Source organism: Cetorhinus maximus, chromosome 23 (genome assembly GCF_964194155.1).
Source record: "Cetorhinus maximus chromosome 23, sCetMax3.hap1.1, whole genome shotgun sequence".
Classification (NCBI taxonomy): Eukaryota; Metazoa; Chordata; class Chondrichthyes; order Lamniformes; family Cetorhinidae; genus Cetorhinus; species Cetorhinus maximus.
Genome location: NC_135901.1, coordinates 22532829 through 22560146, shown reverse-complemented (window position 1 = coordinate 22560146; position 27318 = coordinate 22532829). Strand labels below are relative to the sequence as shown.

The window sequence follows — 27318 nt, the reverse complement described above, 5'->3', positions numbered from 1 at the left end:
TGACCAAAATAGATGGAGGAGGTTCTTTTGTGAAGGTGAAGCCCAGACATCCGAAAGAGTGCACGAACCTGCGGAGGAGCCATCTGCCCCACCCTTCAATCGCCAGCCGCCGCTGCATGTGGCACAGTCTGCAGATCGTACGCTGGGCTTCTCAGCCATCTTAGAACCCATTGGACTGGAGTGGAAGCAAGTCATCCTCGACCCTGAAGGGCTGCCCAAGTAGGAGATGTTAAATCACTGCACAAATAATCACCTCCTTTCAAAACATTAAACAGGAATTTTATCCAAATAAACATTTAAAAATTTTCCCCTCTAGCATTTCATTTAAATAGTTTTGAAAAGGAATGCACGCACTGATAAGGGTTGAACCAGAACATTCAGTGACTCATCTGTCTCAGTGCCATTATATTCCAGCTACCAAGGAGCCTTTGATATATATTTAGACAGTGAAAATACAGCTGTAAGTGAATGGATATCGAGTCTTGAACACAAAGTGCTGGAAGAGGTTGAGACCTTTTGAATGGAAACTCCGATGGGGAATTCGGGAGAAACTTCATTTCCCAGCGAGTGGTGAGAATGTGGAAATCACTACCACAAGGAGGAGTTGAGGTGGATAGCATAGATATGTTTAAAGGGAAGTTGGAGAGATATTAGAGAGAAAGGAACAGAAGTATGTGGTAAGGGGGTAGGAGGAGGCTCATGTGGAGCAGAAATACTGGCATGCAGCAGATGGGCCGAATGGTCTGTTTCTGTGCTGCTGTCGTGTGAAAAGTCGGCCCTTTCAAATAAAAAAAACCTATGGATAAATTTAATCACGTGAAATGTGTAATTTTTTTAAAGCCTCAATTTGTATGCTAAAAGTTTTAATGGGTTGAAAAAGCAAATGGAAATTTATGTAGAAAGTTTTCGGATATATATATAGGAAAAGAGACTTTAACATTTTGTTCAATAGTAGGGTATAAGGCCACTGATGATAGTCAATGAGCCATTACCGCTTAGAAGGGAGGCCAGTCAGTCCCATTCCCTCCACTCTATCTCCGTACCCCTGCAAGTTTATTTCCATCAGGTTTCCACCCAATTTCCTTTTGAAATCATTCATCGTCTCTGCTTCCACCACCCTCGTGGGCAGTGAGTTCATTACCACTCGCTGTGTAAAAAGTTCTTCCTCAGATCTCCCCCGCTTCCCCTGTGCAAGTGCTTACACTTCAAAAAGTACTTCATTAACTTGTAAAGTGCTTTGGGATGTCATGAAGGGTGCTTTATAAAGGCAACATAACTACCAAATTGTTTAGAATAGATAAGAGTTGTGTATTGCTGAGGAGACATGCTGCAAAGATTTTCGTCTTGCACTTAGCAGATTGGTCAAGGTGTTACTTTGGACAATGCACCAAGGGAACTGTTTCCCCCCAGGCTTTTGTTTAATTCAAAAAAAGGCGCAATGCCTGGACATGTTCCTTTTGCCTGCAGAGGACAGGTTCCTGTTTCTGAATATATATCGCTTCTGCTAAATCTTCTTGATCGGAACTCGTGTCCCCTGAGTGTTAGCCTGGATCGCTGGATTACTAGCCCAGTGACAGTACCACTACACCGCCATCTCCCCCGAAACTCTTTGGGCTACATTTAAGTTTTTAGTGGGTGGTTGCACCTCAAGAAAGTTTAGTGACTCTTGATGGCCTGTGTAGACAACTCTTGTTTGGACATGGAGGCAATTATTTGGCCTTGATCAACCATCCTGGCATTGACCGTTGATTAACTTGCCTTCGATATTTCCTCCCAATTTTTCAGCAATTAGATGAGGTTATGTTCTTCTTTAGCCATCTTAATGCCTTTTAAGGAAATATGCCCACTTTTTCAATCCTCTTAATGCTGCTTAAGAAGATGTTTTTCTCTTTTTCCATATCTTAATGCCTTTTAAAGAAGATATTTTCCTTTGTTCAATTATCTTAATGCCTTTTGAGAAATGCTGTCTTTTTCAGTCATCTTAATGCCTTATAATATGCCGCCTCCATGCATTTGAGGAGATATTTGATCATCTTAATGCCTTTTAAGAAGCTTTTCAAAATTATCCAGATTTTGGGAAAGTTCCATTAGATAGGCATATAACAAATGTGATTCCTTTATTCAAGAAGGGAGGGAGACAGGAAGCAGGAAATTACAGGCTCGTTAGCTTAACATCTGTCATAGGGAAAATGTTAGAAGCTATTATTAAAGATGTTATAGCAAGGCAGTTAGAAAAACTCAAAGCAATCAGGCAGAGTCAACATGGTGCTTTGAAAAGGGAATCATGTTTAACCAATTTATTGGCGTTCTTTGAAGGAGCCACATGTGCTATGGATAAAGGGGAACCGGTAGATGTACTGTACTTAGATTTTCAGATGGCATTTGATAAAGTGCCACACAAACGCTACTGTGGAAAATAAAAGCTCGTGGGTGTAGGGGTGTATTGACATGGATAGAAGATTGGCTGGCTAACAGGAAACAGATGGAAGCCATAAATGGATCTTCCTCTGGTTGGCAGGATGTGACGAGTGGTGTGCCAAAGGAATCAATGCTGGGACCTCAACTTTTTACAATTTATGTAAATGACTTGGATGAAGGGTCAGATGGTTTGCTGCCAACACTTGCTGCCGACACAAAAATAGGTAGGAAAGTAAGCTGTGAAGAGGTCATAATGAGGTAAACATAGATAGGTTAAGTGAGTGAACAAAGACCAGGCAAATGGAGTACAATGTGGGCAAATGTGAAATTGTCCATTTTGGCAGGAAGAATAAAAAAGAAGCATATTATCTAAATGGTGATAGATTGCAGAGATCTAAGATTCTGGATGATCTGGGTGTCCTAGTGCATGAATCACAAAAGGTTAGTATGCAGATACAACAAGTAATTAGGAAAGCTAATAGAATGTAATAGTTTATGCGAGGTGAATTGAATACAAAGGTAGGGAGGTTATACTTCAGTTGTACAGGGCTGGTGAGACCACACCTGGAGTACTGTGTACAGTATTGGTCAGCTTATTTAAGGAAGGTTGTAAGTGCGTTGGAAGCAGTTCACTGAAGGTTTTCTAGACTAATACCAGGAATGGGTGGGTGGTCTTATGAGGAAGCATTGGACAGGTTAGGTTTGTATCCGCTGGAGTTTAGAAGAGTAAGAGGTGACTTGATCGAAACATTTATGATCCTGAGGGGTCAGTGGATGTGGAGAGGATGTTTTCTCTTGTGGGAGAATCTAGAACTAGGGGTCACTATTTAAAAATAAGGGGTCGCTCATTAAAGACAGAGATGAGGAGAGTTTTTTTCTCTCGGAGGGTGGTGGGTCATGAAACTCTCTTATTTGAAAGGCGGTGGAAGCAAGGTCTTTTAATATTTTTAAGGCAGAGCTACATAGGTTCTTGATTGACAAAGGGGTGACAGGTTATCAGGGGTAGGAGGAGGTTACAATCAGATCAGCCATGATCTTATTGAAATGGCGGAGCAGAGGTTGAAGGGTCTTGTGGCCTACTCCTGCTCCGAGTTCATATGTTTGTATATGTCCTCATTTTGGTTATCTTAATGCATTTAAGAAGATATGTTCTCTTTTTCAGTCATCTTAATGCCTTCTGAGAAGACATGTTCTGTATCTTAATGCATTTTAGAACATTTGTCCTCTTTTCCAGTCATTTGGGAAGATGTGTTCTATTTATCAATCATCTTAATGCCTTTTGAGAAAATATGTCCTTTTTAGTAATCTCATGGCCTTTTAAGAAGATGTGCTCTCCTTTTGCGAATGCCTTTTAAGATGTTCTCTTTTTCAGTCATCTTAATGTCTTCATCTTCATGTCTTTTGAGAAGATAGGTCCCCATATCCTTCAGCATGTTAATGCCTTTTTGCGACGCATTTTTGGGGAAAGGGGCTTGTAATGGCGGGAGGGGCTGAATAACCACCCAACCACGAGGTCCTCATTTTGAATTCTGACCATTGGCGGGAAAGCTCGAGCCGCCCACTACCCGCGGGGTCTGGAGGTGGTGGGGAGCTGATTGGACGGCAGGCCGCCGTGGCGTGATGGGCGAATCAGAAACGCGTGCCGTGATTGGTCGCGGGGGCGTGGCGATGGTTGTCCCCGCCCCCTCCCTACGGCCGACCCGGTATTTAAGCCATTAGATGGAGGGGGAAGCGACACCATTTGAGGGTGTGAGGTGGAGGGGCTGGTCATGGAATAAAGTAGAAATAAAACATTATAAGAGGGAACGCTGTTTTTGAAATAAGGTTACTCTGATCAGGAGAGACTCCCCTTTGTTTTAAAAAGTGAAATAAAAGGCAGCCAGGACCTCATTGGGATGCCAGTTTAGGCAGGGTCAAAGGTCACCCAAACATTGGCCAACTAATATGGCCCTGACTGCATGTCAGAACTGTTGGACTTAAATGAAAAGTTTCCCTCTTAAGAGGAAAGATAGGCTTTAAGAGGTAGGAGAGGTTGCGACGTAGTCCTAGAGCAAGTCAGCAAAGCATTTCAGATTGGAGGTAGGCAAGTGACCAGTGGCAGGCCGAGGAGTTGAAATAAGGCAGTAAAGGGTCGCAGAGCACCAAAGGTCCAGGTAAGACGAAATGACAGGAGTTACATGCACACACACACCATCATCATCATCATCACACCATCATCATTGCATGTGGGGCAAAAGGGAGAACGGCGCCAATTTCACTTGGGAATCGCCGACTGCCCCTCACTCAAAGGGAGCCAGGGTGACGCCCCAGAGCGAATTGCTTTGGCGTTGCACCCTTCAGCCACCTCGCAGAGCCCTGGCCAATGTTGGCGCGTGGGAGGATTTGGGTGCCCCACACCCGAAACGCGGCAAGCCGCCCCGCTGGCGGCAGCAAGCAATAAAGGGCGGCGAATGGCATGTCGGCTCTCCCCTTGCGAGGGAGATGCTGTTTTAAGAGTAAGGAAGTTTTGCCCCCATTATACAAGGCCTCGGCGAGACCATGCCTGGAGCACAAGTGCACAAGTTTCAGTCTAAGTTTTCAGCTAACTAAGGAGACTTGCCTTTGGTGGGGATGCAGTGAGAGTTCACGAGACTGATCCCTGGGATGCTGGCATGGGCGTGAAGCACAGAATGGTCCCCTTACTCATTCCGTGAATCCCTATGAGAGGGCCGTCCTATGAGGTGAGATTGAAGTAGGGGAGCCTGTTAACGCTGGAGTTTGGAGGAATGAGAGGTGATCTGATTGAAACTTTGAACATTCTTCGATGGTTTGACGGGGTCGGTGCTGACAGACTGTTTCCCTCCTGCGGCTGTAAAGTCTAGAATGGGGGTCGTTGGGGGCGTCACAGTCTCAGGGTGAGGGGTCGTCCATTTTGGACTGAGATGAGGGGAAATTCCTTCACTCGGAGGGTTGTGAATCTTTGGAATTCTAAACCCCCCACCACGACCCCCACCAACCCCACCCCCCACCACCCCCCCCACCTCCCCCCCCACCTCCCCCCCCCCACCCCCCCCACCCCCCCACCCCCCCCACCCCCCCCCCCCCACCCCCCACCACCCCCCACGAGAGCTGTGGATGCTCCGTCGCTAAGTCTATTCAAGTCTGAGACCGATAGGAATTTGGGCACGAAGGGATAGGGGGGGAAGGTGGAGTCAAGGCAGAAGATCAGCCGACATCCTATTGAATGGGGGAGGGGGGCAGGCCCGAGGAGCTGAATGGCCTCTCCCTATGCTGCCGAATGGCCTGTTTCTGTGCCCTATATCCTGTGTGGTTTCCTTCAAGTGCCCCATTTCCTTTTGCTAACGTCCCTCATGCGAAAAACCGACAGATTTGTAATAGCAGGCAGACCTTCAAACAATAGTGAGTAAAAACGGGGCTCATGAAATAATTTATTATTGAGGAAGTAAATAGGAAGGGAAACCCCCGTTTAAAAATCACACCATCGTAACTGATATTGACTTTCATCATTCTCTCAACCAAAATACACCCGCTGACTCTCCCTCCCAAAGCGGAGCTCATATTCAGTGGTATTGTGGTCACTGTTTGTTAGGCAGTCATTGACTGTTGGACGATTAACAAATCCCCCCGGTTGTCCCTCCTCTCTAATTCTCGCCTGGCCTGTTCCCGAGCCAGTTTGAAAATGTACTGTTCTAGAGAAACTGTCCTGACTGTGTTCTAGAAATCTGAGACTGCGAGTAGAGTACTGGTGTAGTGTTGTGGGTTTAAACTGCCCACCCGTGTACGTGACGGTGATGAGGAAAGCTCGCAGGTGGCTCCTGAATTATTTCATGAGCCCCATTTTTATTCAAGACTGTTTAAAGCTCTGCCTACTATTGCAAATGTGTTGGTTTTTGGCATGAAGGATGTTAGCAGAAAGAACTGAGACACTGGTCAGAAACTACACAGGATTATATGGCGCAGAAACAGACCAAGACCCAACCAGCCCATGCTGCTGTTTATGCTCTACTCGAACCTCCTCCTATATTCCTCATCCAAATCTATCATTGTAACCCCTCTATTCTTTTCTCCCTCATGTGTTCATCCAGCTTCCCTTAAACACATCTACACTATTCACCTCAACCACTCCCTGTGGGAGCGAGTTCTACATTCTCTCCCACTCTCCGGGTAAAGGAGTTTCTCCTGAATTCCCCATTGGATTTCTTGGTGACTGTCTTATATTGACAGCCTCTGGTTCTGCTCTTCCCCACAAGAGGAAAAGTTCTCTGTATCCACTCTTAACGAAACCTTTCATCATTTTAAAGACTTCTACTAGGTCACCCCTCAGCCTTCCATTTTTTCCAAAAGAGACCCAGCCTGCCAACCCTTGCCTGATATGTATACCCACGCATTTCTGGGATCATCCTTGTAAATCTTCTCTGCGCCCTTTCCAGTGCCCCTGTATCCTTTTTATAATTTGGTGAACAGAACTGCACACAGTACCGTAAGTCTGGTCTAATCTCAGTTTGGTGCTGGTTTAGCAGAACTTCCCTACTTTTCAATTCTAGCCCTCTAGAGATAAAGCCTGGTGTTTGTTTGCTTATTTTTACGACCTCGCTAACCTGTGGCACGGTTTTCAATGATTGACATATTTGTAACCGAGATCCCTTTGTTCCTCTACTCCACCTAGACTACCATCTTCCAAGTAATTAGTGACCTCTCTGTTCTTCCTACCGAAATGAACTAACTCATATTTATCTGTGCTGAACTTTATTTGCCAATTATTTTCCCATCCTGCAAGTTTGTTGCTGTCCTCCTGTAATTTGTTGCAGCCCTCCTCAGTACTGACTCTTTCCCCCAGCAACCCCCTGCCAATTTGGCGTCAGAGGCAAATTTAGAGATTGTGTTGTGAAACTATTCCGATACTCCCGAGACTGATATAATGCTGGATAGTAGCAGAATAGGATCCCCTCTGCTATTCCCCAAGACCTGTCCCAGTTTCAGTCGTATAATGCAGTCTTCCCTAGTTGAATATCTGATGAGAGAGTGATCGCCTTCAAGCTTTTATTCTCATTCACGGGACTTGGGCACCGCTGGCAAAGTCAGGATTTAATGCTCTTCCCTAAATTGCTCCTTGAGAAAGTGGTGGCGAGCTGCTGCCTTGAGTATAACTGAAAGGCTTGCTAGGCTATTTCAGAGGGCAGTTAGGAGTCAACCATATTGTTGGGGCCTGGAGTCACACGTAGGCCAGACCAGGTAAGATTGGCAGATTAAAAACAAAAAGCTAAAAGCTACTGCGGATGCTGGAAATCCAAAACAAAAACAGAATTACCTGGAAAAACTCAGCAGGTCTGGCAGCATCGGCGGAGAAGAAATCAGTTAACGTTTCGAGCCTTCATGGCCCTTCGGCAGAACTGAAGCATAGTTAGAAGAAGGGAGAAATATAAATTGGTTTAAGGTGGGTGGTGGGGGGGTTGGGGGGGGGGGGGGGGGGGGTTGGAGAGAGAGACATTGAGGGTGTGGTGATTGTGGAGATGAGCAGATAATCAAAAGATGTCACAGACAAAAGTCTGTGACATCTTTTGATTATCTGCTCATCTCCACAATCACCACACCCTCAATGTCTCTCTCTCCCCCCCCACCCCCCACCCCACCGCCACCCACCTTAAACCAATTTATATTTCTCCCTTCTTCTAACTATGCTTCAGTTCTGCCGAAGGGCCATGAAGGCTCGAAACGTTAACTGATTTCTTCTCCGCCGATGCTGCCAGACCTGCTGAGTTTTTCCAGGTAATTCTGTTTAAGATTGGCAGATTTCCTTCCCTAAAGGACATTAGTGACCCAGATGGGTTTTTACAACAATCAGATAGTTTCATGGTCACCGTCACTGAGACTAGCTTTCAATTCCAGATTTATTTAATGAACTGAATTTAAATTCCCTCCTGCCAGGTTAGGATCCAAACACACATCCAGGCCACTGGATTGCTAGCCTAATAGCATAACCGCCCAGGCAATCCCGTTTAATAAAAGTCGGAAGGAGTTCTTCCAAATCACCCTTGTCACACCAGTTGTTGAACCACACATTCAACATTTTGATCTTGTCTACTCTATGCCAATTTACTGATGGATGAGATAGTAATCAAGAGGTTATTACTTTTGTTTTTGCTTTTTAATTTAGGCCCTAGCTGCTCATGCTCCCCAAACAGAACCTCTTACACGATAATACCTATGTAGCTGGTACCTACATGAACCACGATAACTGGGCCCTCTCCCTCCCTCTCCACATTATTCTCCAGCCCGAGGAGATGTCCTTAAATCCATTACTGAGCAGGCTGCACAGCATTTGTGACTCACACCCTTGGCTGCTGTCCCCGACTGTTCCAACATTCTGTTCTCTCCACCACCCGCCACCCCCAACTTGAATGGTCCCCTATAACTCGGTACCATGGTCACTTTGCTCATACGTCAAGCTGCTGTCCTCATGGCTCCAAGAACTTTGAATTTATTGGACAAGTGCAAAGGCTAATGCGCCTCCAGTGCTACCTTCTTGATACCCATACCTGTATCACCAGTAGTCACACCCTCCCATCCCTGACCACAGACTAAATCTGATATTATGTAACTTAAGGTGAGTGGTTGCTTGCTGAATCAAATTGTCCAGGCAACTTTCTCCCCATTGTCCAAAGTTCAGGCTCCAGCTCAACAACTCTGAGCTGACCTTCCTTGAGCTGCATTTACTGCAGATGTTGTTGTGGATCACATTGGTGCCGACTAACTTCCAAATGCTACGGCTGCAACACATCATTTCAAGTCAATTCTGATCTGGAAGTTACTCAATAACAGAGTATTTCCATCATTTTCTATTTTTATTGCATATTTTCAGCATCCACAGCATTTTTGCTTTTCTTTGACCAGGGGAATGTGAGAATATGGAAATCGTTATATTAAGAGTTTGCGAAGCATGTCTGAGCTGGGAACTCATGGGTACAATCACGCCACAAAAACACCGTCCACCAGCTGTATGTAGACAGGGATTCACTTGGTCATCCCATTTACTGACACAAGAACACAGTCACGTCAGAGGGAGACCATTCAGATACTTTATATGCGCGGAGGGATCTATTCAGTATTTCCACTAGTTAACACTTCAGCTTTAAAAGTTCAAAACAATTGATATACAATCAATTGGTGATGAAGAGCTGTTTAAATGTTCTGTTTGCGAGAAAAGACACACACTTTGACACTGCCTGCTAAGAATCCAGTGAGTTCACATTTGACATTGAGGGTTTTTTCCTGCTGTTAATCAAATCCAGAATAGAACTATGGATGCTGTGTCAACTGACTGAACCATTTTATATCCATGGTTCAAATCGTAATCGGACCACAAAAGATGATGTTGTATTCGATGAAACAGGTTGTCAATGGCGGTGCGAGTTACCCAGCATTCACTGAGAGGTGGAATGTCTCCTATCTATACAACAGGCGATTGTTGCCCAGGCGCAGTGCCGCTCTGGCTGGAGCATGCGCAGTGCGGGTGTTGGGTTAGGTCGGACAGGCTGGTGCCGGAGCCGCAGGGAGACGGAAACTGACTGGAGCCGGCGGGACGCGGGGGAGAGGCTTCAGAAACCCACCCGGTGGAGGCCGCAATCCCGGATCACAGCCTCCATGCCCCGTATTTGCAGCTCCGGGGCTTCTTCCCGGTGACAGAGCCAGGTTCAGGGGGAGAGGCTCCGGGGCGGGAGATTCAGAAACTGCGGGGAGACCGCGGGCCGCCCGGGGGCTCAGAAACTGGGGGGACGGACTCAGGGTCCGAGTAAGACCCACCCGGGAGGGTCCCCCCTCCTGTCTCCCGCCCGACGGCAGCTGGGTTCCCGCCTGAGACCCTGAATCAGAGACACAGGAGCTGGAGAACTGAACCCAGGCAGAGGAGAGGGAGGGAGAAAACTGGGAGTGGAGGAAAGAAATGGTGAAGATGGTGAGATGGGTTTGGATTTCAGCCCGGGGGTGGCGGGGGTAGAGTGTGTGGGACGGGGCTTTACAGCTTTGGGGGAACAAGAGAAAAAAAAGATGTTCCATAGAAACTAGAATTGTCTGTTCAGAATTTCTGTCCTGGATTTAAAGTGATGACTTTTGTAAACTCGTTTTACAGGGTATTAAACGGAGGTGACTGGCAGACAGAGAACGCAAAGCAAACATCACATCAAGATTTTTCAGAGGCACTGAATTCATAAGGACCTTAATATCATCAGCTTTTGAATGTGGAAGGAGAAATGTTCGTCTGTTCTGTCTTTGGGAAAAGCTTTCAAACATCGGTGTGACTGGAAAAGCACCAACACACACACCCGAGTGAGAGTGTTCGAGTGAACTGACTTTGGAAAAAACTTTAAGCAGTTACACAGTCTGCAAAAATATCGCACCATTCACAGTGGGGAGAAACTGTTCACGTGTGTGTGGACAAGGCTTCAACTAAGCGTCCAACCTGGAGAGAGACAAGGACCCCCACACCATGGAGAAACCATGGAAATGTATGGACTGTGGGAAAGGATTCAATTTCCCATCCCAACTGGAAGTTCATCGGCGCAGTCATACTGGGGAGAGGCCGTTCACCTGCTCCATCTGTGGGAAGGGATTCACCCATTTGTACAATCTTCGGACACACCAGTGAGTTCACACTGAGGAGAGGTCATTCACCTGCCCTGTGTGTGGGAAGGACTTCACTCGGTCTTCCCACATTGTTACACACCAACTTGTTCACACTAATAAGAGACCGTTTACATGTTCTGGCTGTGAGAAGAGTTTTAAATGCAGAAAAGATCTGCTGATACATCAACGTATTCACACAGGGGAGAGGCCATTCAGCTGCTCTGTGTGTGGGAAGGGATTCACTCAATCATCCCACCTTCTGACACATCAACTTGTTCACTCTGACAACAAATTTTTTAATTGTTCTGATTGTGACAAGAGCTTTAAAAGCAAAAAAGATCTGCTAACACATCGATATACTCACACTGGGGAGAGGCCATTCACCTGCTCCGACTGTGGGAAGGGATTCAGCCGTCCATCTGCCCTACTGAATCACCAGCGAATTCACACTGGGGAGAGGCCGTTCACCTGCTCCGACTGTGGGAAGGGATTTATTAATTCATCCAACCTTCTGATACACCAGCAACTTCACACGGGGGATAGACCATTCACCTGCTCTGACTGTGGGAAGAGATTCACCCGTTCATCTAACCTTCTGACACACCAACAGGTTCACACTAAGGAGAGACCATTCATTTGCTCCGTGTGTGGGAAGGGATTCACTCGGTCATCCAACCTATTGAATCACCAACGAGTACACACTGGAGAGAGGCCATTCACCTGCTCCGTGTGTGGGAAGGGATTCACTCAGTTATCCAACCTGCTGACACACCAGAGCATTCACAGTGGGGAGAGGCCATTTACCTGCTCTGTGTGTTGGAAAGGATTTTCTCATTCATCCTATCTGCTGAAACACCAGCGAGTTCACAGTGGGGAGAGGCCGTTCGCCTGTAATGCCTGCGGAAAGGCATTCACTCAATCATCACACCTGCGAACACACCAGTGGATTCACAAGCGACTGCAAGATTTGGATTCTACTCCTGTTGATGCTGTTAATCATATCAGGACTGAACCATGTTCATTCTGACTGTCCTGACCTGCTGATGAGATTCAATATTCTGAATAAATGTGAAATAAATCAGCTTTGTTTGTAGATTTTTGTTTTTCCCCACCTGAGTGTTTAACATCGCCTGGCTGGAGTCAGAAAGGACAATCTGGGGAAGGATCTTACGGTAGGAACAGAACTTCAGCCTGGACACAGTTCTTCAGGGTCACACTGAGGGACCCCCAAACAACACTTTGGTCTTTCTCATCTTTTTTCACTGACGGCACAATCCCAATGTGGGTGAATCCTGAGGTGTGTAAGAAATGTGTCTCAGCTGCTCTCTTCCATGGTTCAGAGCTCCTAGACACACAACAGAAGGCTCTTTTACAATTGGGTTTAGAGTCAGGAAGAACAGTGGTGAATGCTGGAAACGTGCTGCCAAATCAAAGATTGGTGTAAAATCGTGATCTGTTCCTGACTGAAAGTGAAACAGCAGGTTTTAGTTTCCAGATGGAAAATGGTTCTTAATAAGTCTAAAATGTTTCAACGTGTTTGTGTGTCAGTCCCGAGTCACTGAATCGAAATATGCTGAAATTTATTGGGTTAAAATCTGCATTAAACTAGAAACTGGAGGAGTTCACGGGAGGCTGTTAACTGCTGGGACAATAATTCCCAAATAAAGAACAACCTGCAGCGTATGTCCAAGAATTCCCAGTTTTATTGTTGTGTACTTCCCACACACTGTCCTTTTAAATATACCTCACTCCTACCAGCCTTTAACTATCAAAAAGGTAACAGAGAGAAGGCTGAAGCTGTGTCTGCCCCTTTAACTTCACAGTGTCAGGACCCCTTCCGCCCCTTTAAGAATGAGTGATGTGTTCAGCTGAAGATTCCTATTGGTAGTTTTCTGGGCGGTTTCCTTATTCTGATCATTCCCAGTGAGCCTTGGGTGTATGAACCCGCCCGCCCCCAGGCGCGCCACCCTGCCCCGCCCCCGGGCGCGCCAACCCACCCCACCCCCAGGCACACGAGCTCACCCAGCCCCCAGGCGCGCCAACCCACCCTGTCCCCGGGTGTGTGAAGCTGCTCTATGTGGTACTCGCCTGTAGGCTGTCGTGTTTCTCTCCATCTTGTTTATTCTGCTCCTTCTGCTTGAAGTTGCTGTTTGTGATTTTATTATCTGGAAGTTTAACAGTAATGGTATTAACCAATGTTACTGTCAAACTATAGATGTAAAATTTCACCTTAGCTCCTTAAACATTTTAGTAGCAGCTTGGTTACAGTGACAACACTGATTTCAGAATCTCTAAATTGTGGATTTCACCTTCAGAACCTGAGCATATTGACCAGGCTTCTAACCTCATCATGATATTCAAAATCTGCAATTGAAATCTGGTCTCAGTGATAGTGTCCATGAAACTTGATTGTTGTAAAAACCCATCTGCTTCACTAATGTCCTTCATGGAAGGAAATCTGCCGTCCTCACCTGGTCCGGCCCACATGTGAGGCCAGACCCACAGCAATGTGGTTAACTCTTAACTGCCCTCTGAAATAACCGAGGAAACCACTCTGTTCAAGGGCAGTTAAGGTTGGGCAACAAATGTTGGCCTTGCCAGAGACACCCACATCCTATCAAAGAATAAAACAAAATATATTTTGCATGTGAAGATTTAATCATTTCAAGTATAAATTTAATCTCACTGATAGCTATCAGCAGCTATTAACGTTTTTGATAGTCAAAGGCTGGGAGGAGTGAGGTATATTTAAAAGGACAGTGTGTGGGAAGCACACATCAATTTCTAATGACTCTAGTGTTATGTGGGTAATATTTGTGTCGAAAGGATGGGGTGAATCTTGAAACAATCTCCCAGAGATTAACTGGTATTGAGGGACAAGACTAAAGGTGAGCATTAATGCACTGTATTTTACACTATTTAGTGACAAACTCTGTTGTGTTAAAGTTTACTAATTCACACTGGCATAGTACTGAGTCAATTGCTCAGATAGATTTTTAATGTTAAGGATTATTTTTCCTGCAGGATTTTCTATTTAGTTTCCACCTGACCCACTGATTGTGTCAGACAGAATCTAGAACTGTCTCCTCAGTCAAATGGACTGCTGCAGGATCCTAATGCTATCCAATTAAAAATCAATCATCTGGTTAACAGACACAACTAAAACCAGCTCAACACAAAATGTGTGTGTGTGTGTGTGTGTGTGTGCGCGCGCGCGCCTATTTGTTTCTTTGTGTACACATCATTCTTTACGTTTGCAATGTATTTCCTGAAGTACTTATCCACGCCAAGTATTTTACTCCTTTATTTCCAATTAATCAAAATGTAATATCTTTGCAAATCTTTTAATAGCACTGTCAATTATCTGGAACCCATTCTCTGGGGTGCTGTTGTTTAGAAAACAATCTCACACTGACCATTCAATTACCAATATGAGCACATCTGTCCTCAAACTCACTTCACCTCTCCAGTCCGTATGACTCTCCTTCAGAGCGTACAATCTTCTTCAGTCATACGGACTCGAAATGTTAATGCTGCTTCCCTCTGCACAGATGCTGTCAGACCTGCTGAATTCCAGCATTTTCTGATTTTATTTCAGATTTTCAGCATCCGCAATATTTTGCTTTTATTTTACTTAACCTTTCTCCTCTCTCTCTTTCAGACACTCACTTAACCTCTCTCTCTCTCTCTCACACAAAGTCACTTAATCTCTCTCTGTTTCAGATAGCGCCCAAACTCACTTAATTTTTCTTTTCTCTCTTTCTGAGAAAGAACCTAACACACTTAACCTCTCTTCTCTGTCTGAGGCAGCGCTTAACATACAGAGACTCATTCACCTCTCTTTTTTTCTCTCACTCTCAAATAGGCCTCAATTCATTTTAAATCTCCTATTTTCTGATAATCCTCTTTGGCAAAAAATTTTTAAAATATAATTTCCCTTCATTTCTCCCAAGGATAACCATCAGCTCATTTCCACCCTCAGTGAATATGTTAAAAGCCTAAATAAGCTCATGTGTTTAAACCTTTAAAATGGGAATGGAGGTGAATGTAATGCTGAGACCGGCAGCAATCTGTGTGGTTGTTCTTGATGCTGTCAGAGTGAGTTCACCCTCACAGGCAGGAAGACTGTTCATGGTGATAACATGAAATTGACGCCTGCAGTTTCATTCTCAGCAAACACAACTTCCTGTTTCTCTGCTGCCAGTTCCAAACCGCACATCTCACTTCTGAGCAGAAAATAAACCCGGGGGCCACAATCTGGTGACAACATCTGTATCTGGCCACAGAGTCAGGGCAGAGTCACACAGATCACATTGCGGTGACATTTACAAATGAGCCTGTTGTTTCTGGTCAGAGTCTCCATTCCCGGACATATGTGGCCATGTCTGTGAATCAGTTACTGAGTTCCCTCTGCTCTGCACAGCCAGGAACTGATAGCCTGCTCCTTTCCATTTTATATCATTCTCTCACATTCTGTATTACTTTCTTCCTCTATTTCTCAGCTTTATCTTTCACCACCTCATCTTTCTGTTTTTTTAAGTGTCTCAGTTTTTCTCTGTCTTTGTCTCTCCTTTCCTTGATATCTCTCTCGATGTCAGTGTGTTCCTGTTTAATTGAGATGTTCAATATCATGAAGGGTTTTTGACTGATTAAAGAAGGAAAAACAGCGAACGGCAGAAAATGCTGCAAAAACTCAGCAGGTCTGGCAGCATCTGTGGACAGAGAAACAGATTTAAGGTTTCGAGTCCAATCTGACGCTTCTTTTGAGCGGGAAAAACAGGGGCTGTCCTTCTTAGATCAGGAAAGGTTAGGGGGAAATTTAATGGAGGTGTTCAAAATGAGGAAGGATTTGTAATAGTGTCGAAAGGGAGAAACTGTTTCCAGGAGCAGGAAGGTTTGTAACCAGAGTACACAGAGGTTTAAGATATTTGACAACAGAATCGGAAGGGGTGATGATAATATTTTTACGCAGTGATATGATGTGATCTGGAATGCACACACTGACGGGGTTGGAAGCAGATATAATAACAACTTTCAAAGGGAATTGGATCAATACTCGAAGAGGGGAAAATTGGCAGAGTTATAGTGAATGGGACTAATTGGAGGGTTCACTCGTCTTTAACATTCTGAATTTTCCTCTCCTGAGGTTTTAACATTTGATCTTTTCAATCATAATGTGTCTCAAACAGAAGTTTCTACAAGCTGTCAGATCTGTTTCCTGTGTGTCTGTGTAACTCGGGAACTGCAGGCAAGGGTGAGAAGGAACTGATTCTTTTCAGTTCCTCTAACAGATGCACGATTTTCACCTCAGATATCAGAAATCTCTGGAGTTCCCCATGTTGTCATTGCCCTCCCCTTGGGTATAACAGCTCTCAGTCAGGTGGAGTCAGTCAAACGTGTCTCTGTGAAGACATTTCCACTCCAATTTTATCACACACCTCCCTGTGACACTCACCATAACACAGAAACTTTTAACACAAATATTATCCACATAACATTAGAGTCCTTCTGACTCGGGGTGAGAGTGTCACCAATTAGTCAATGTTGACATCAGTTCCCATTCCACTAGACCGGGTCTGTGTTATTAAACTAAACCCATCCCATTCACATTGCAGTGATCCTTGGCTCTGTTATTAGACATTAGGCAACACATTGATATATCAATAGGCCATGACTCACTCAGATCCAATGAGATCCAATCTTTGGTTTTGGTGCACTAGATACTGACTGTATTATCATCGCATTGGATCCAATGATGGGTTCACTAACACACTGAAACCTAACTTATTATTGGAACAAACACTATTTTTTACACTCAAAGTGAGCCAAACCTTTGCTGTTCCTCCTTTGGGCCCCATCTGCACTCTTACTGTATTAGACCCTGTGTTTGTAATTGTTACACTTATACTCTGCCACTGTTATTATTCGAAAATAACCTGCCTTTAATTCCATTTCTGGTGTCTGTCTTTATTATTATCACTGGAAACATTTTCCCTGCCAGTTTTCAACTGGAACCTGTTTCAGGTATTTGATTGTCACATTTCCATGTTTTTAACTTGATTATTTAGTCTATATGTGAATTTCCTCATGTAAGTCACACTGCAATTCAGCCTTTGGTCTGAAAACTTGTTTCTTGAATAAAATACCGTTATTATAGCTCACAGTATAGGGTCATAAGCTCAGAATTACCACTTGGCAAGGTACAAGAGGGGAAACAGTGACTGGGATTGAACCTCACCATCACACAGCACCTTCACGAAAGAAAGGGAGAAAAATCTGACTGTTGTTTTCCTGTTGATGTTGATCGGCCACCTTCTACCATCTGAAGCATTCTGGGTGCATCATCAGCCATCATTTTCAGATGGTACAGGAATTCAACGAAGGTGTTCAGCTCATTATGTTTATACTAGCTCTTTAGTGAAACTATCAAATTAGTACCACTCCCCTGCTCGTTACTCATAAACTTGAATACTTCTTCCCTTTAAGTATTTGTTCAATTCTCCTAAGAATGTTGCTGTTGAATCTGCTTCCAGCACCCTTTCAGGCAGTGGATTCGAGATCACAACAACACACTGCTTAAAAAAAAAAATTGAAATCTGTATCCTCTGGTTAACAATTTTTCTGCTGCTGGAGATCCTTCCTCTTTCTTTAGTTTATCAAAGCCATTCATGATTGCTTTGACAAACATCATAACATTCAAAGCTATGGGATTAGTTAGGTCAGGTGTTTCTCACATGTTGGTGCAGACTCGATGGGCCGAAGAGCCTCTTCTACACTGTGTGATTCTGAAAACTGCTATTGCATCTTTTTTTTTGAGAAGGTGGTGGTGAGCTGCCATTCTTGACCTGTTGCAGTCCATGTGGTGTATGTTCTGGGCATTTTAAGTGTCAACCATATTGCTGTGGGTCTGGAGTCATATGCAGTGCAGGCCAGACCAGGTGAAGATGGCAGATTTCCTTCTTAGTGAACCAGATGGGTTTTTTATAACAAGCGACAATGGCTTCATCGTCATCATGAGAACTTGGTGGGATTCGAACCCAGTCTCCAGAGCATTACCCTAGGTTTCTAGATTACTGGTCCAGTGATAATACCACTATGCCACCACCTCCCCTCTTAACCCTTTGCTCCAAGGAAAACAATCCCCATTTCTCCAGTCTCTCCATATAACTGAAGCCTATTATCCTTGGTACCATTCTAGCAAAGCTCTTTCGCACCCTCTCTCAGGCTTTCACAGCCTGTTTAAAGTGTGATGCCCAGAAATGAATACAGCACTCCAACTGAGGTCTAACCATTGGTTTATAAAATCAGTATTAACTCATTTAACATAAGCACACTCAAAATAAATTGTTTCAAATCTGCACTAAGATAACACATGGAGGAGTCCACAGGAGGCTGTTAACTGCTGCTACAATCGTATAACTAACATTCAATCCCCAGAAAAAGGGTGCGATAACATTGTGGTTATCCATCGGTAATCCCTTGTGTCAAGGATGATTTTTTCTTGTGGATGACTGGGATGTCAAAGTTAGCTGTGGGTTCACAGATGACTAATGAGCCCTATTTTAGCCTTGCAGGCTCTCCCTGCAGTGAGGACATCAGGGTTGTTGGCCAGTTGAGTTGGTGATGGATTGTTGACTCGAGCAGCTGCTCTCTCTGTTCGTCTCTCTCAGTGGCAGCTCTTGTTGACTGAAAAGTTTATGGATGATGAATCAACATTTAGGAGGCAATTGGGAATCTGCTTCCCAAGTGTTTCTGTGAAGAGAGCAGAATGTCACAGAGGCCTTGAAGTTGTCTTTGAAAATTTCCTTTGGCCCCATGTGAAGGGCCTTCCTGGTGTAGCTCTGAGTACAGCACCTATTTGTCAATCTGAATTCAGGCATTCTGATGACATGCCCAGACATAGTGGTTACATTATTGGATTAGTAATCTAGAAGGAATAATGATCTGGAGATGTGAGTTCAAATCCCATCACAACGGTTAGAGGTTTTAAATTCAGTTAATTCTATAAATCTGGAATAAAAATCAAGTATAAAACTGTTATCAGTGATCATGAAACGAATGCATTATTATAAAAGTCCAACTGGTCTCCTGACATCCTCTTGGAAATGAAACCTGCCATCCCAATCTCATCTGGTCTACAGGTGACTCCAGACCAACAGCAATGTGCTTGACCCTTTGAGATGGTGCATAAGCTACTTGGTGTATTAAAACCACTCAGAGAAAGTAAAATTCAAATGGACTGCAGCAGTTCGTGAAGGCAGATCACCATCACATTCTCAAGGGCAATTAGGGATGGCAATAAATGCCCGCATTGCCTGTGACACCCACATCCTGTGATGAATGAGAAAAAAGGAGCTGCAGCCTGTTTCCAAGATTTCTGTGTTACGGGTGTGTGACAGCATAACTAAAAATACACGACCAGCCATATCCACAAGGCAACAATCCTGACAGTTGCTCACTGAAAGCATTCACTCACTCACCCCATCTGCTGAGTTCACATTTGACTGGAGGGATTGGATTCCGCGTCATTGCTGCTGTTTCGGTAAAACTTTGGGGGATATGCAATTCACCATCAATTCCCTTCTTTTTGGTGGATAATGGAGGTTCTGTGCACTTGGGCTTCTTTTTAATTTGGTTGCTAATTTTATTGACTGCCCGACACTCGCCCCAGTCCCCGCATCGTTGCAAAAAAGCCTCATTATTCGCCAATTAGGACATTCGATGGCGAGGACCTTACCCGGCATCGCCCGCGGTGGTGAATGTCCCCTATTCCCCATCACAGGCGAACAGTGCGCAGGCGCAGTACCGCTCAGTGTTTGGAGCATGCGCCATAACGGCGATGTGGAGTTCTTTGTCTGTCTTATCTCCAAACCGGTAAGGAAGTGAAAACACGGAGGGAGCGATAGAGACGGCGAGAGGACGGGGAGGGTTCCTAAACACGTCGCAAAGGCTCCAAACCTCGAATAAGACCCTGAGATACCCCCGTTTGCATCCCGGTTCTTTTTTCCGAACAAGCGCAAGTTAACGGCCGCCATTTTGGTTCAGCGGGGAGCAAAGCGCATGCGTTGTCTTGGTGATGCAAACGTGAGTAGGTGGGGCTGCAGGGATTGTTACCAACCGGGTCCCAGTGCCTGGGAGTCGAAGATATCAAGGCAACACATTTTTAAACAGCTTCACCCACCCCCAGGCTGCAGGTGATGTTTGCAGCCTACAGGAGTCCATGGGCCATGTTTATATTCATTGTGAGAGGTTTGCAGCCCCTGAAGGCCTGCTCCTCAATGCCTGGTCACACTTCAGACCCAGGCTCCTAATCTATGACTGCCCAGTGTGGAGGGGGCTGGGTACATCACAGAATCACACAGTGCAGAAGAGGCCCTTTGGCCCATCGAGTCTGCACTGACACGTGAGAAACACCAGACCTACCTACCTAATCCCATTTACCAGCACTTGGCTCATGGCCTTGAATGTTATGACGTGCCAAGTGCTCATCCAGGTACTTTTTAAAGGATGTGAGGCAACTCGCCTCCACGACCCTCCCAGGCAACGCATTCCAGACGGCCACCACCCTCTGGGTAAAAAGGTTTTTACTCACATCCCCCTAAACCTTCTGCCCCTCACCTTGAACTTGTGTCCCCTCGTTACTGACCTTTCAAATAAGGGGAACAACTGCTCCCTATCCACCCTGTCCATGCCCCTCATAATCTTGTACACCTCGATTAGCTCGCCCCCTCAGTCTTCTCTGCTCCAACAAAAACAACCCAAGTCAATCCAAAACAAAAACAGAATTACCTGGAAAAACTCAGCAGGTCTGGCAGCATCGGTGGAGAAGAAAAGAGTTGACGTTTCGAGTCCAACATGACCCTTCAACAGAACTGAAGTATAGTTAGGAGAGGGGTGAAATATAAGCTGGTTTAAGGTGGGGGGCGGGGGGAGAGAGAAGTTGAGGGTGGGGTGGTTGTGTGGACAAGCAAGCAAGCAGTAACTTCTACTTCAGTTCTGTTGAAGGGTCATGTTGGACTCGAACGTCAACTCTTTTCTTCTCCACCGATGCTGCCGGACCTGCTGAGTTTTGCCAGGTAATTCTGTTTTTGTTTTGGATTTCCAGCATCCGCAGTAGCTTTTTGTTTTTATCCAAGTCTATCCAACCTTTCTTCATAAGTTAAATGTTTCATCCCAGGCAACATCCTGGTGAATCTCCTCTGCACCCCCTCCAGTGCAAGCACATCCTTCCTATAATGTGGCAACCAGAAATGCACACAGTACTCCAGCTGTGGCCTCACCAAGGTTCTATACAACTCCAACATTACCTCCATACTTTTGTAATCTATGCCTCAATTGATAAGGGCAGGTGTCCCATATGCACCCACAGTGCTGTTAGGAAGGGAGTTCCAGGATTTTGACCCAGTGACAGTGAAGGAACGGCGATATATTTCCAAGTCAGGATGATGAGTGACTTGGAGGGGAACTTCCAGGTGGTGGTGTTCCCATCTATCTGCTGCCCTTGTCCTTCTAGGTGGTAGTGGTCGTGGGTTTGGAAGGCGCTGTCTAAGGAGCATTGGTGAATTCTTGCAGTGCATCTTGTAGATGGTACACACTGCTGCTACTGTGCATCGGTGCTGGATGGAGTGAATGTTTTTTAGGATGTGGTGCCAATCAAGCGGACTGCTTTGGACGGTGTCCAGCTTCTTCGGTGTTGTGGGAGCTGCACTCATCCAGGCAAGTGGGGAGTATTCCATCACATTCCTGACTTGTGCCTTGTCGATGGTGGACAGGCTTTGGGGAGTCAGGAGGTGAGTTACTCATCTCACGATTCATAGCCTCTGACCTGTACTAACCTTGTGCCATTCATTTTTTTAATTCACTCATGGGATGTGACACTTTATCAAATGCCTTCTGGAAATCTAAGTATAGTACATTCACCGAGTGAGATCGATTTGGGGGCTAGGGAGTGAAGTTTTTTGTGGGGACCGAAGACAATGGCTTCAGTCTTCCCAATATTTGAATAAAGGAAATTTCTGCTCATCCAGTACTGGATGTCAGACAAGTCAGGATGGTGTGTGACTTGGAGGGGAACTTGGAGCTGATGGTGTTCACATCTGCTACCCTGGTCATTCTGGGTCGTGGAGGTTGAGGGTTTGGGAGGCTCTGTCAAAGTTCTCTGTCTCTCTACTCACATAGAGCCCAGAGTCTTGTGTAGACCCAGACTGAGTGGCCAGTTCCCTTCCCTGAAGGACATCAGTGAACCAGTTGGGTTTTTATGACAATCCAGCAGTTTTCATGGTCACTATTCTCCAGTGCCAGCCCCACAAATTATCAGATTCATTCAGCTCAATTTCACAACCTGTCTTTGTGTTTTTGTGGGTTCTCTCTCACTCCCCTTTTTTTCTGTTTTATATCAGTTTCACAGGGGATTAGAAGGAGAGGATTTGCAGCCAGGAAACTCAAACCAAACATCACATCAGGACTTGACAGAGTCGCCCAATTTGCCGTAAGCTGAATATCATCGGATTTTGAACATGGAAGGAAAAAGCACCATTTGCAGTGGGGAGAAACCATATGTGTGTTGTGTGTGTGTGGACGAGGCTTCAGCCAATCATCTGACCTATCGAGACACAAGCACAGACACGCTGGGGAGAAACTATGGAAGTGCGGGGACTGTGGGAAGGGATTCATTTCCCCATCCAAGCTGGATACTCATCGACGCAGTCACACTGGGGAGAGGCCATTTATCTGCTCCATGTGTGGGAAGGGATTCACTCAGTCATCCGCTCTGTTGACACACCAGTGAGTTCACACTGGGGAGAGACCGTTCACCTGCTCTGAGTGTGGGAAGGGGTTCACTATTTCAGCCCACCTGCTGAGTCACCAGTGAGTTCACACTGAGGAGAGACCGTTTAAATGTCCAGACTGTGGAAAGTGCTATAAAAGTTCTGAGGAACTGATGCGCCATCAACGTGTTCACACTGACGAGAGACCGTTCAGGTGCTCTCACTGCGGGACTGGGTTCAGGCGATCATCTGACCTCACTGTACACCAGCGAATTCACACTGGGGAGAGACCATTCACCTGCCCCCAGTGTGAGAAGGGATTCACCCAGTCATCTGACCTGCTGAAGCATCAACGAATTCACGTTGGGTAGAGGCCATTTACCTGCCCTGGGCGTGGGAAGGGATTCACTACCTCATCCATCCTGCTGACACACCAGCGAGTTCACAACGATGAGAGACCTTTTAAATGCCCAGACTGCGGGAAGTGCTTTAAAAATTCCGGGAAACTGATGTCCCATCAACGTGTTCACACTGATATGAGACCATTGAAATGCTCTCACTGCGGGACTGGGTTCAGGCGATCATCTCAACTCACTGCACACCAGCGAGTTCACAATGATGAGAGACCTTTTAAATGCGCGGACTGCGGGAAGTGTCTTAAAAGTTCTGGGGAACTGACGCACCATCAACGTGTTCACACTGACGAGAGTCCATTCAGGTGCACTCACTGCGGGACTGGGTTCAGGGGATCATCTCAACTCACTGTACATCAGTGAGTTCACACCGGGGAGAGGCCATTCACCTGCGCCGAGTGTGGGAAGGGATTCAATACCTCATCCCACCTGCTGAGACACCAGCGAGTTCACAAGTAATGACAGCGATTGGATTCTGCTGTTAATCACGTTCAGGACTGAACCATCTGCTTCTGTCTGTTTCTGCTGGTGTTAATAAACTCCAGATCACTTACAGGAGTTAATATTCTGGCTAAAAGTCAAATAAATTAGCTTTGTGTTAAACACACACGGTGCTGTGTCTTTTTAGTATTTCTAACATAAGTTTGTTCCTTTTGAAGGGCTCTCCCTCTTCCCTGTCTCCCCCATCCTCACCAACAACAACTGTGAGGAGCTCATGGAGCTTCTTTGTCACTAAGATTGAGACAATCCGATAAGCAGTCCCTGCTGCTTCCCTCCCTCCCACTATCCCACCGGGCCAAACTGCCTCTAAAGCTCATCCTTGTCTGAGCTTTGAACCTTTTTCCAGTTTCTCTCTCATCTCCCCTCCTGCCCTCTCAGAGCTCATCTTGTCCATGAATCCCACCTCCTGCTCCATCGACGCTATTCCCACTAAACTGCTGATCAACCAACTTCCCCATGTTCACTGACTATGTTAACAGTTTCTCTCTCAGACACTGTCCCTCTCTCCTTCAAATCTGCCATCCTCACCCCCTCCTCAAAAAAAAAAATCCCTGACCCCGATATCCTTACAAACTTCTGACCCATCTCCAGCCTCCCTTTCCTCTCCAAAGTCCTTGTTGTCACCTCCCAAATCCCTGCCCATCTTTCCCGGAACTGTATGTTTGAATCCCCCCCAATCATGTTTCTGTCTCGACCTCAACCTGTCTGCAGCCTTTGATAAGGGCGACCACATCATTCTGCACGTTCGCCTCTCCCCTGTTGTCCAGCTGGGTGGGGCCGCTCTCTCCTGTCTAATCATAGCCAGAGAATCACTTGCAATGTCTTCCCTTCCCACTCACAGTTACCTCTGGTGTCCCCAAAGGATCCAGCCTTAGCTTATCAACCTGCTCCACACAATAACAGAGGGTGAGATTTTACAGCCCCTCCCGCTGGCGGGATCTTCCAGTCCCGCCAAAGTCAATGGACTTTTGAACGGCTCACCACGTTTCCCGGCCCCGCCCCCACCACAACGGGGCTGTAAAATTCTGCTCATGATCTGAAAACAGTGTCAGTTATCACGTTTACACTGACAGCTCCCAGCTCTACTTCACCACCACCTCTCTCAACTTCTCCGCTCTTAGTAAATTATCAGACTGTTTGTCTGATATCCAGTGGTGCATGTGCAGAAATTTCCTCCAATTAAATATTGGGAAGACTGAAGTCATTGTTTTCATTCCCTTGCTACCAACTCCATTCCCCTCCCTGGTAACTGTCTGACACTAAAACAGACTTTTCATATGCTTGATGTCATGTTTTGACCCTGAGATGAGTATCCAACTCGGGGGTGTCTGTGTGCGTATCCTGGTGATTTTTCAATCAAAATTATGATTTCAATCTTTCTCCAAAGACAGAACAAACATTTCTTCTTCAATAACCAGGTACATGAATTAAGTGATTCCTTAAGATCTTATCAAGATTTTTAGTTTAGGGTTCCCATCTGCAAATCCCCTCTAACCCCCTGTAAACAGAGATTACAAAAGTCATCACTGTCAGTACAGGATAGAAATTCAGAAGAGAATTCTAGTTTCTATGGAACATTTTTCCCCTTTCATTCCCCCAAATCCATAAATCTCTGACCCACACACTCCTCTCCCTCTCTGCTCATTGTTCCAGATTCAGTGTCCAGTCTCCTACTTATTCTTTTCTCCTCTCCAGATTCTCTCTCCTCCTGTCTTTAAACTGGTGACTCAGGCTGTAGATCAATCCCACTCCTTCACTCTAATTCTACCAGATAATGCAGCTCACAACAACAAACCATCTTTAATGACTTTATTAGTAATTTTCAATGTTTGGAAACATTCACCCTTTCCCAATTGCGCAGAACAGAAAGTCCAGTGGTTAGTTCAGAGCTTCCTTCCCCCCAGGCCTAACAAGCTGTGTCTATCTGAGTTACATTTATAAAAACTCACTCACTCAGTCAGTGACCAGATCTCACTGAACTATGACACAAGCTGTGTCTGTCTGAGTTACATTTATATAGACTCACTCAGTCAGTGACCAGATCTCACTGAACTATGACACAAGCTGTGTGTATCCGAGTTGCATTTATATATACTCACTCACTCAGTCAGTGACCAGATCTCGCTGAACTATGACACAAGCTGTGTCTATCTGAGTTACATTTATATAGACTCACTCACTCAGTAAGTGATCAGGTCTGACTGAGCTACAACAACAACTGATATTTATATCGAGTTTTTAACATAATAAAATTTCACAGGAGCATAAGGACATATTAGGTCAGATGACTAAAAGTTTGGTCAAAGAGGTCGGTTATAAGGAGTGTCTTAAAGGAGGAAAGTGAAGTAGAAAGGTGGAGAGGTTTACAGAGGTAAATTCTAGATCTTAGGGTCCAGGCAGCTGAAGGCACAGCCACCAATGGTGGAGAGATTAAAACCGGGGATGAAGGAAATCGGGTAATGGTGCTCCATGTTTATTCATATTCAGTTTGTTGTCATTTTCTCCACTCTTACTCCAGATTATTTCAGTTCTCAAACCTTCAGTAACAACTCCCAGCTCCCCAGTCCTGACACTGAATTTCCTTTCTCATTGCACTGTGTAATTTCCTGAAATAATTCCTGCTGTCTGTCCTGAATGAATCCATTTCATTAACAAATGTTTACATATTTGCTCCACATAAAGGAACATAGGAACAGGAGAAGGCCATTCAGCCCATCAAGTCTGCTCCACCATTCAATATGATCATGGTGGATTGAACACTTCAATACCTTTTACCCACATTATCCGTAACTCTTTACATTATTGTTAATCAGAAATCTATCAATCTTTACATTAAACACACTCAATGGCTGAGCTTCCACGGCCCTCTGGGGTGGAGAATTCTAAAGATTCACAACCTCTGAGTAAAGAAATGTTTCCTCTTTTCCGTATTAAGTGGCTTGCCCCTTATTTTGAAATTGTGTTCTAGACACCCCAACCAGAGAAAACATCTTACCTGCATCTATTCTATCTATTCCTTTAAGTATTTTGAAGGTTTCAATGAAGTCACCTCTCATTCTTCAAAACTCTAGAGAATACAGGCCCAGTTTCCTCGATTTCTCTTCATTAGACAGTCCACAATCCCCGGAACAAGTCTGGTGAACCTTTAGATAAAAGCAAAATACTGCGGATGCTGGAAATCTGAAACAAAAACAAAAATAGCTGGAAAACCTCAGCAGGTCTGACAGCATCTGCGGAGAGGAAGAAAGTTAACATTTCGAGTCCGTATGACTCTTCATCAGATGAAGAGCCATACGGACTCAAAACGTTAACTGTTCCTCTCCGCAGATGCTGTCAGACCTGCTGAGTTTTTCCAGCTATTTTTGTTTTTGTTTCTGGTGAACCTTTGTTGCACTCCCTCTATGGCAATAACATCCCTTCTAAGGTATGGTGACCAAAGCTGCACACTGTACTCCAGGTACAGTCTAACTAAGGTTCTGTACAATTGAAGCAAGACTTCACTACTCCTGTACTCAAATCCTCTTGCAATAAAGGCTAACATTCCATTAGCCTTCCTAATTGCCTGCTGCATCTGCATGTTAGCTTTCAGTGACTTATGG

General features: G+C 45.1%; 1 protein-coding gene and 1 pseudogene across 1 annotated transcript in view; one reads left to right on the top strand and one right to left on the bottom strand.

Annotated features, from left to right (window-relative positions):
* The window catches only part of LOC144697113 (uncharacterized), a 425270-nt gene that overhangs the window by 378036 nt on the left and 19916 nt on the right, over positions 1 to 27318 (bottom strand). The window lies entirely within an intron of this gene.
* The window catches only part of LOC144697420 (uncharacterized), a 45004-nt pseudogene continuing 28340 nt past the window's right edge, over positions 10655 to 27318 (top strand).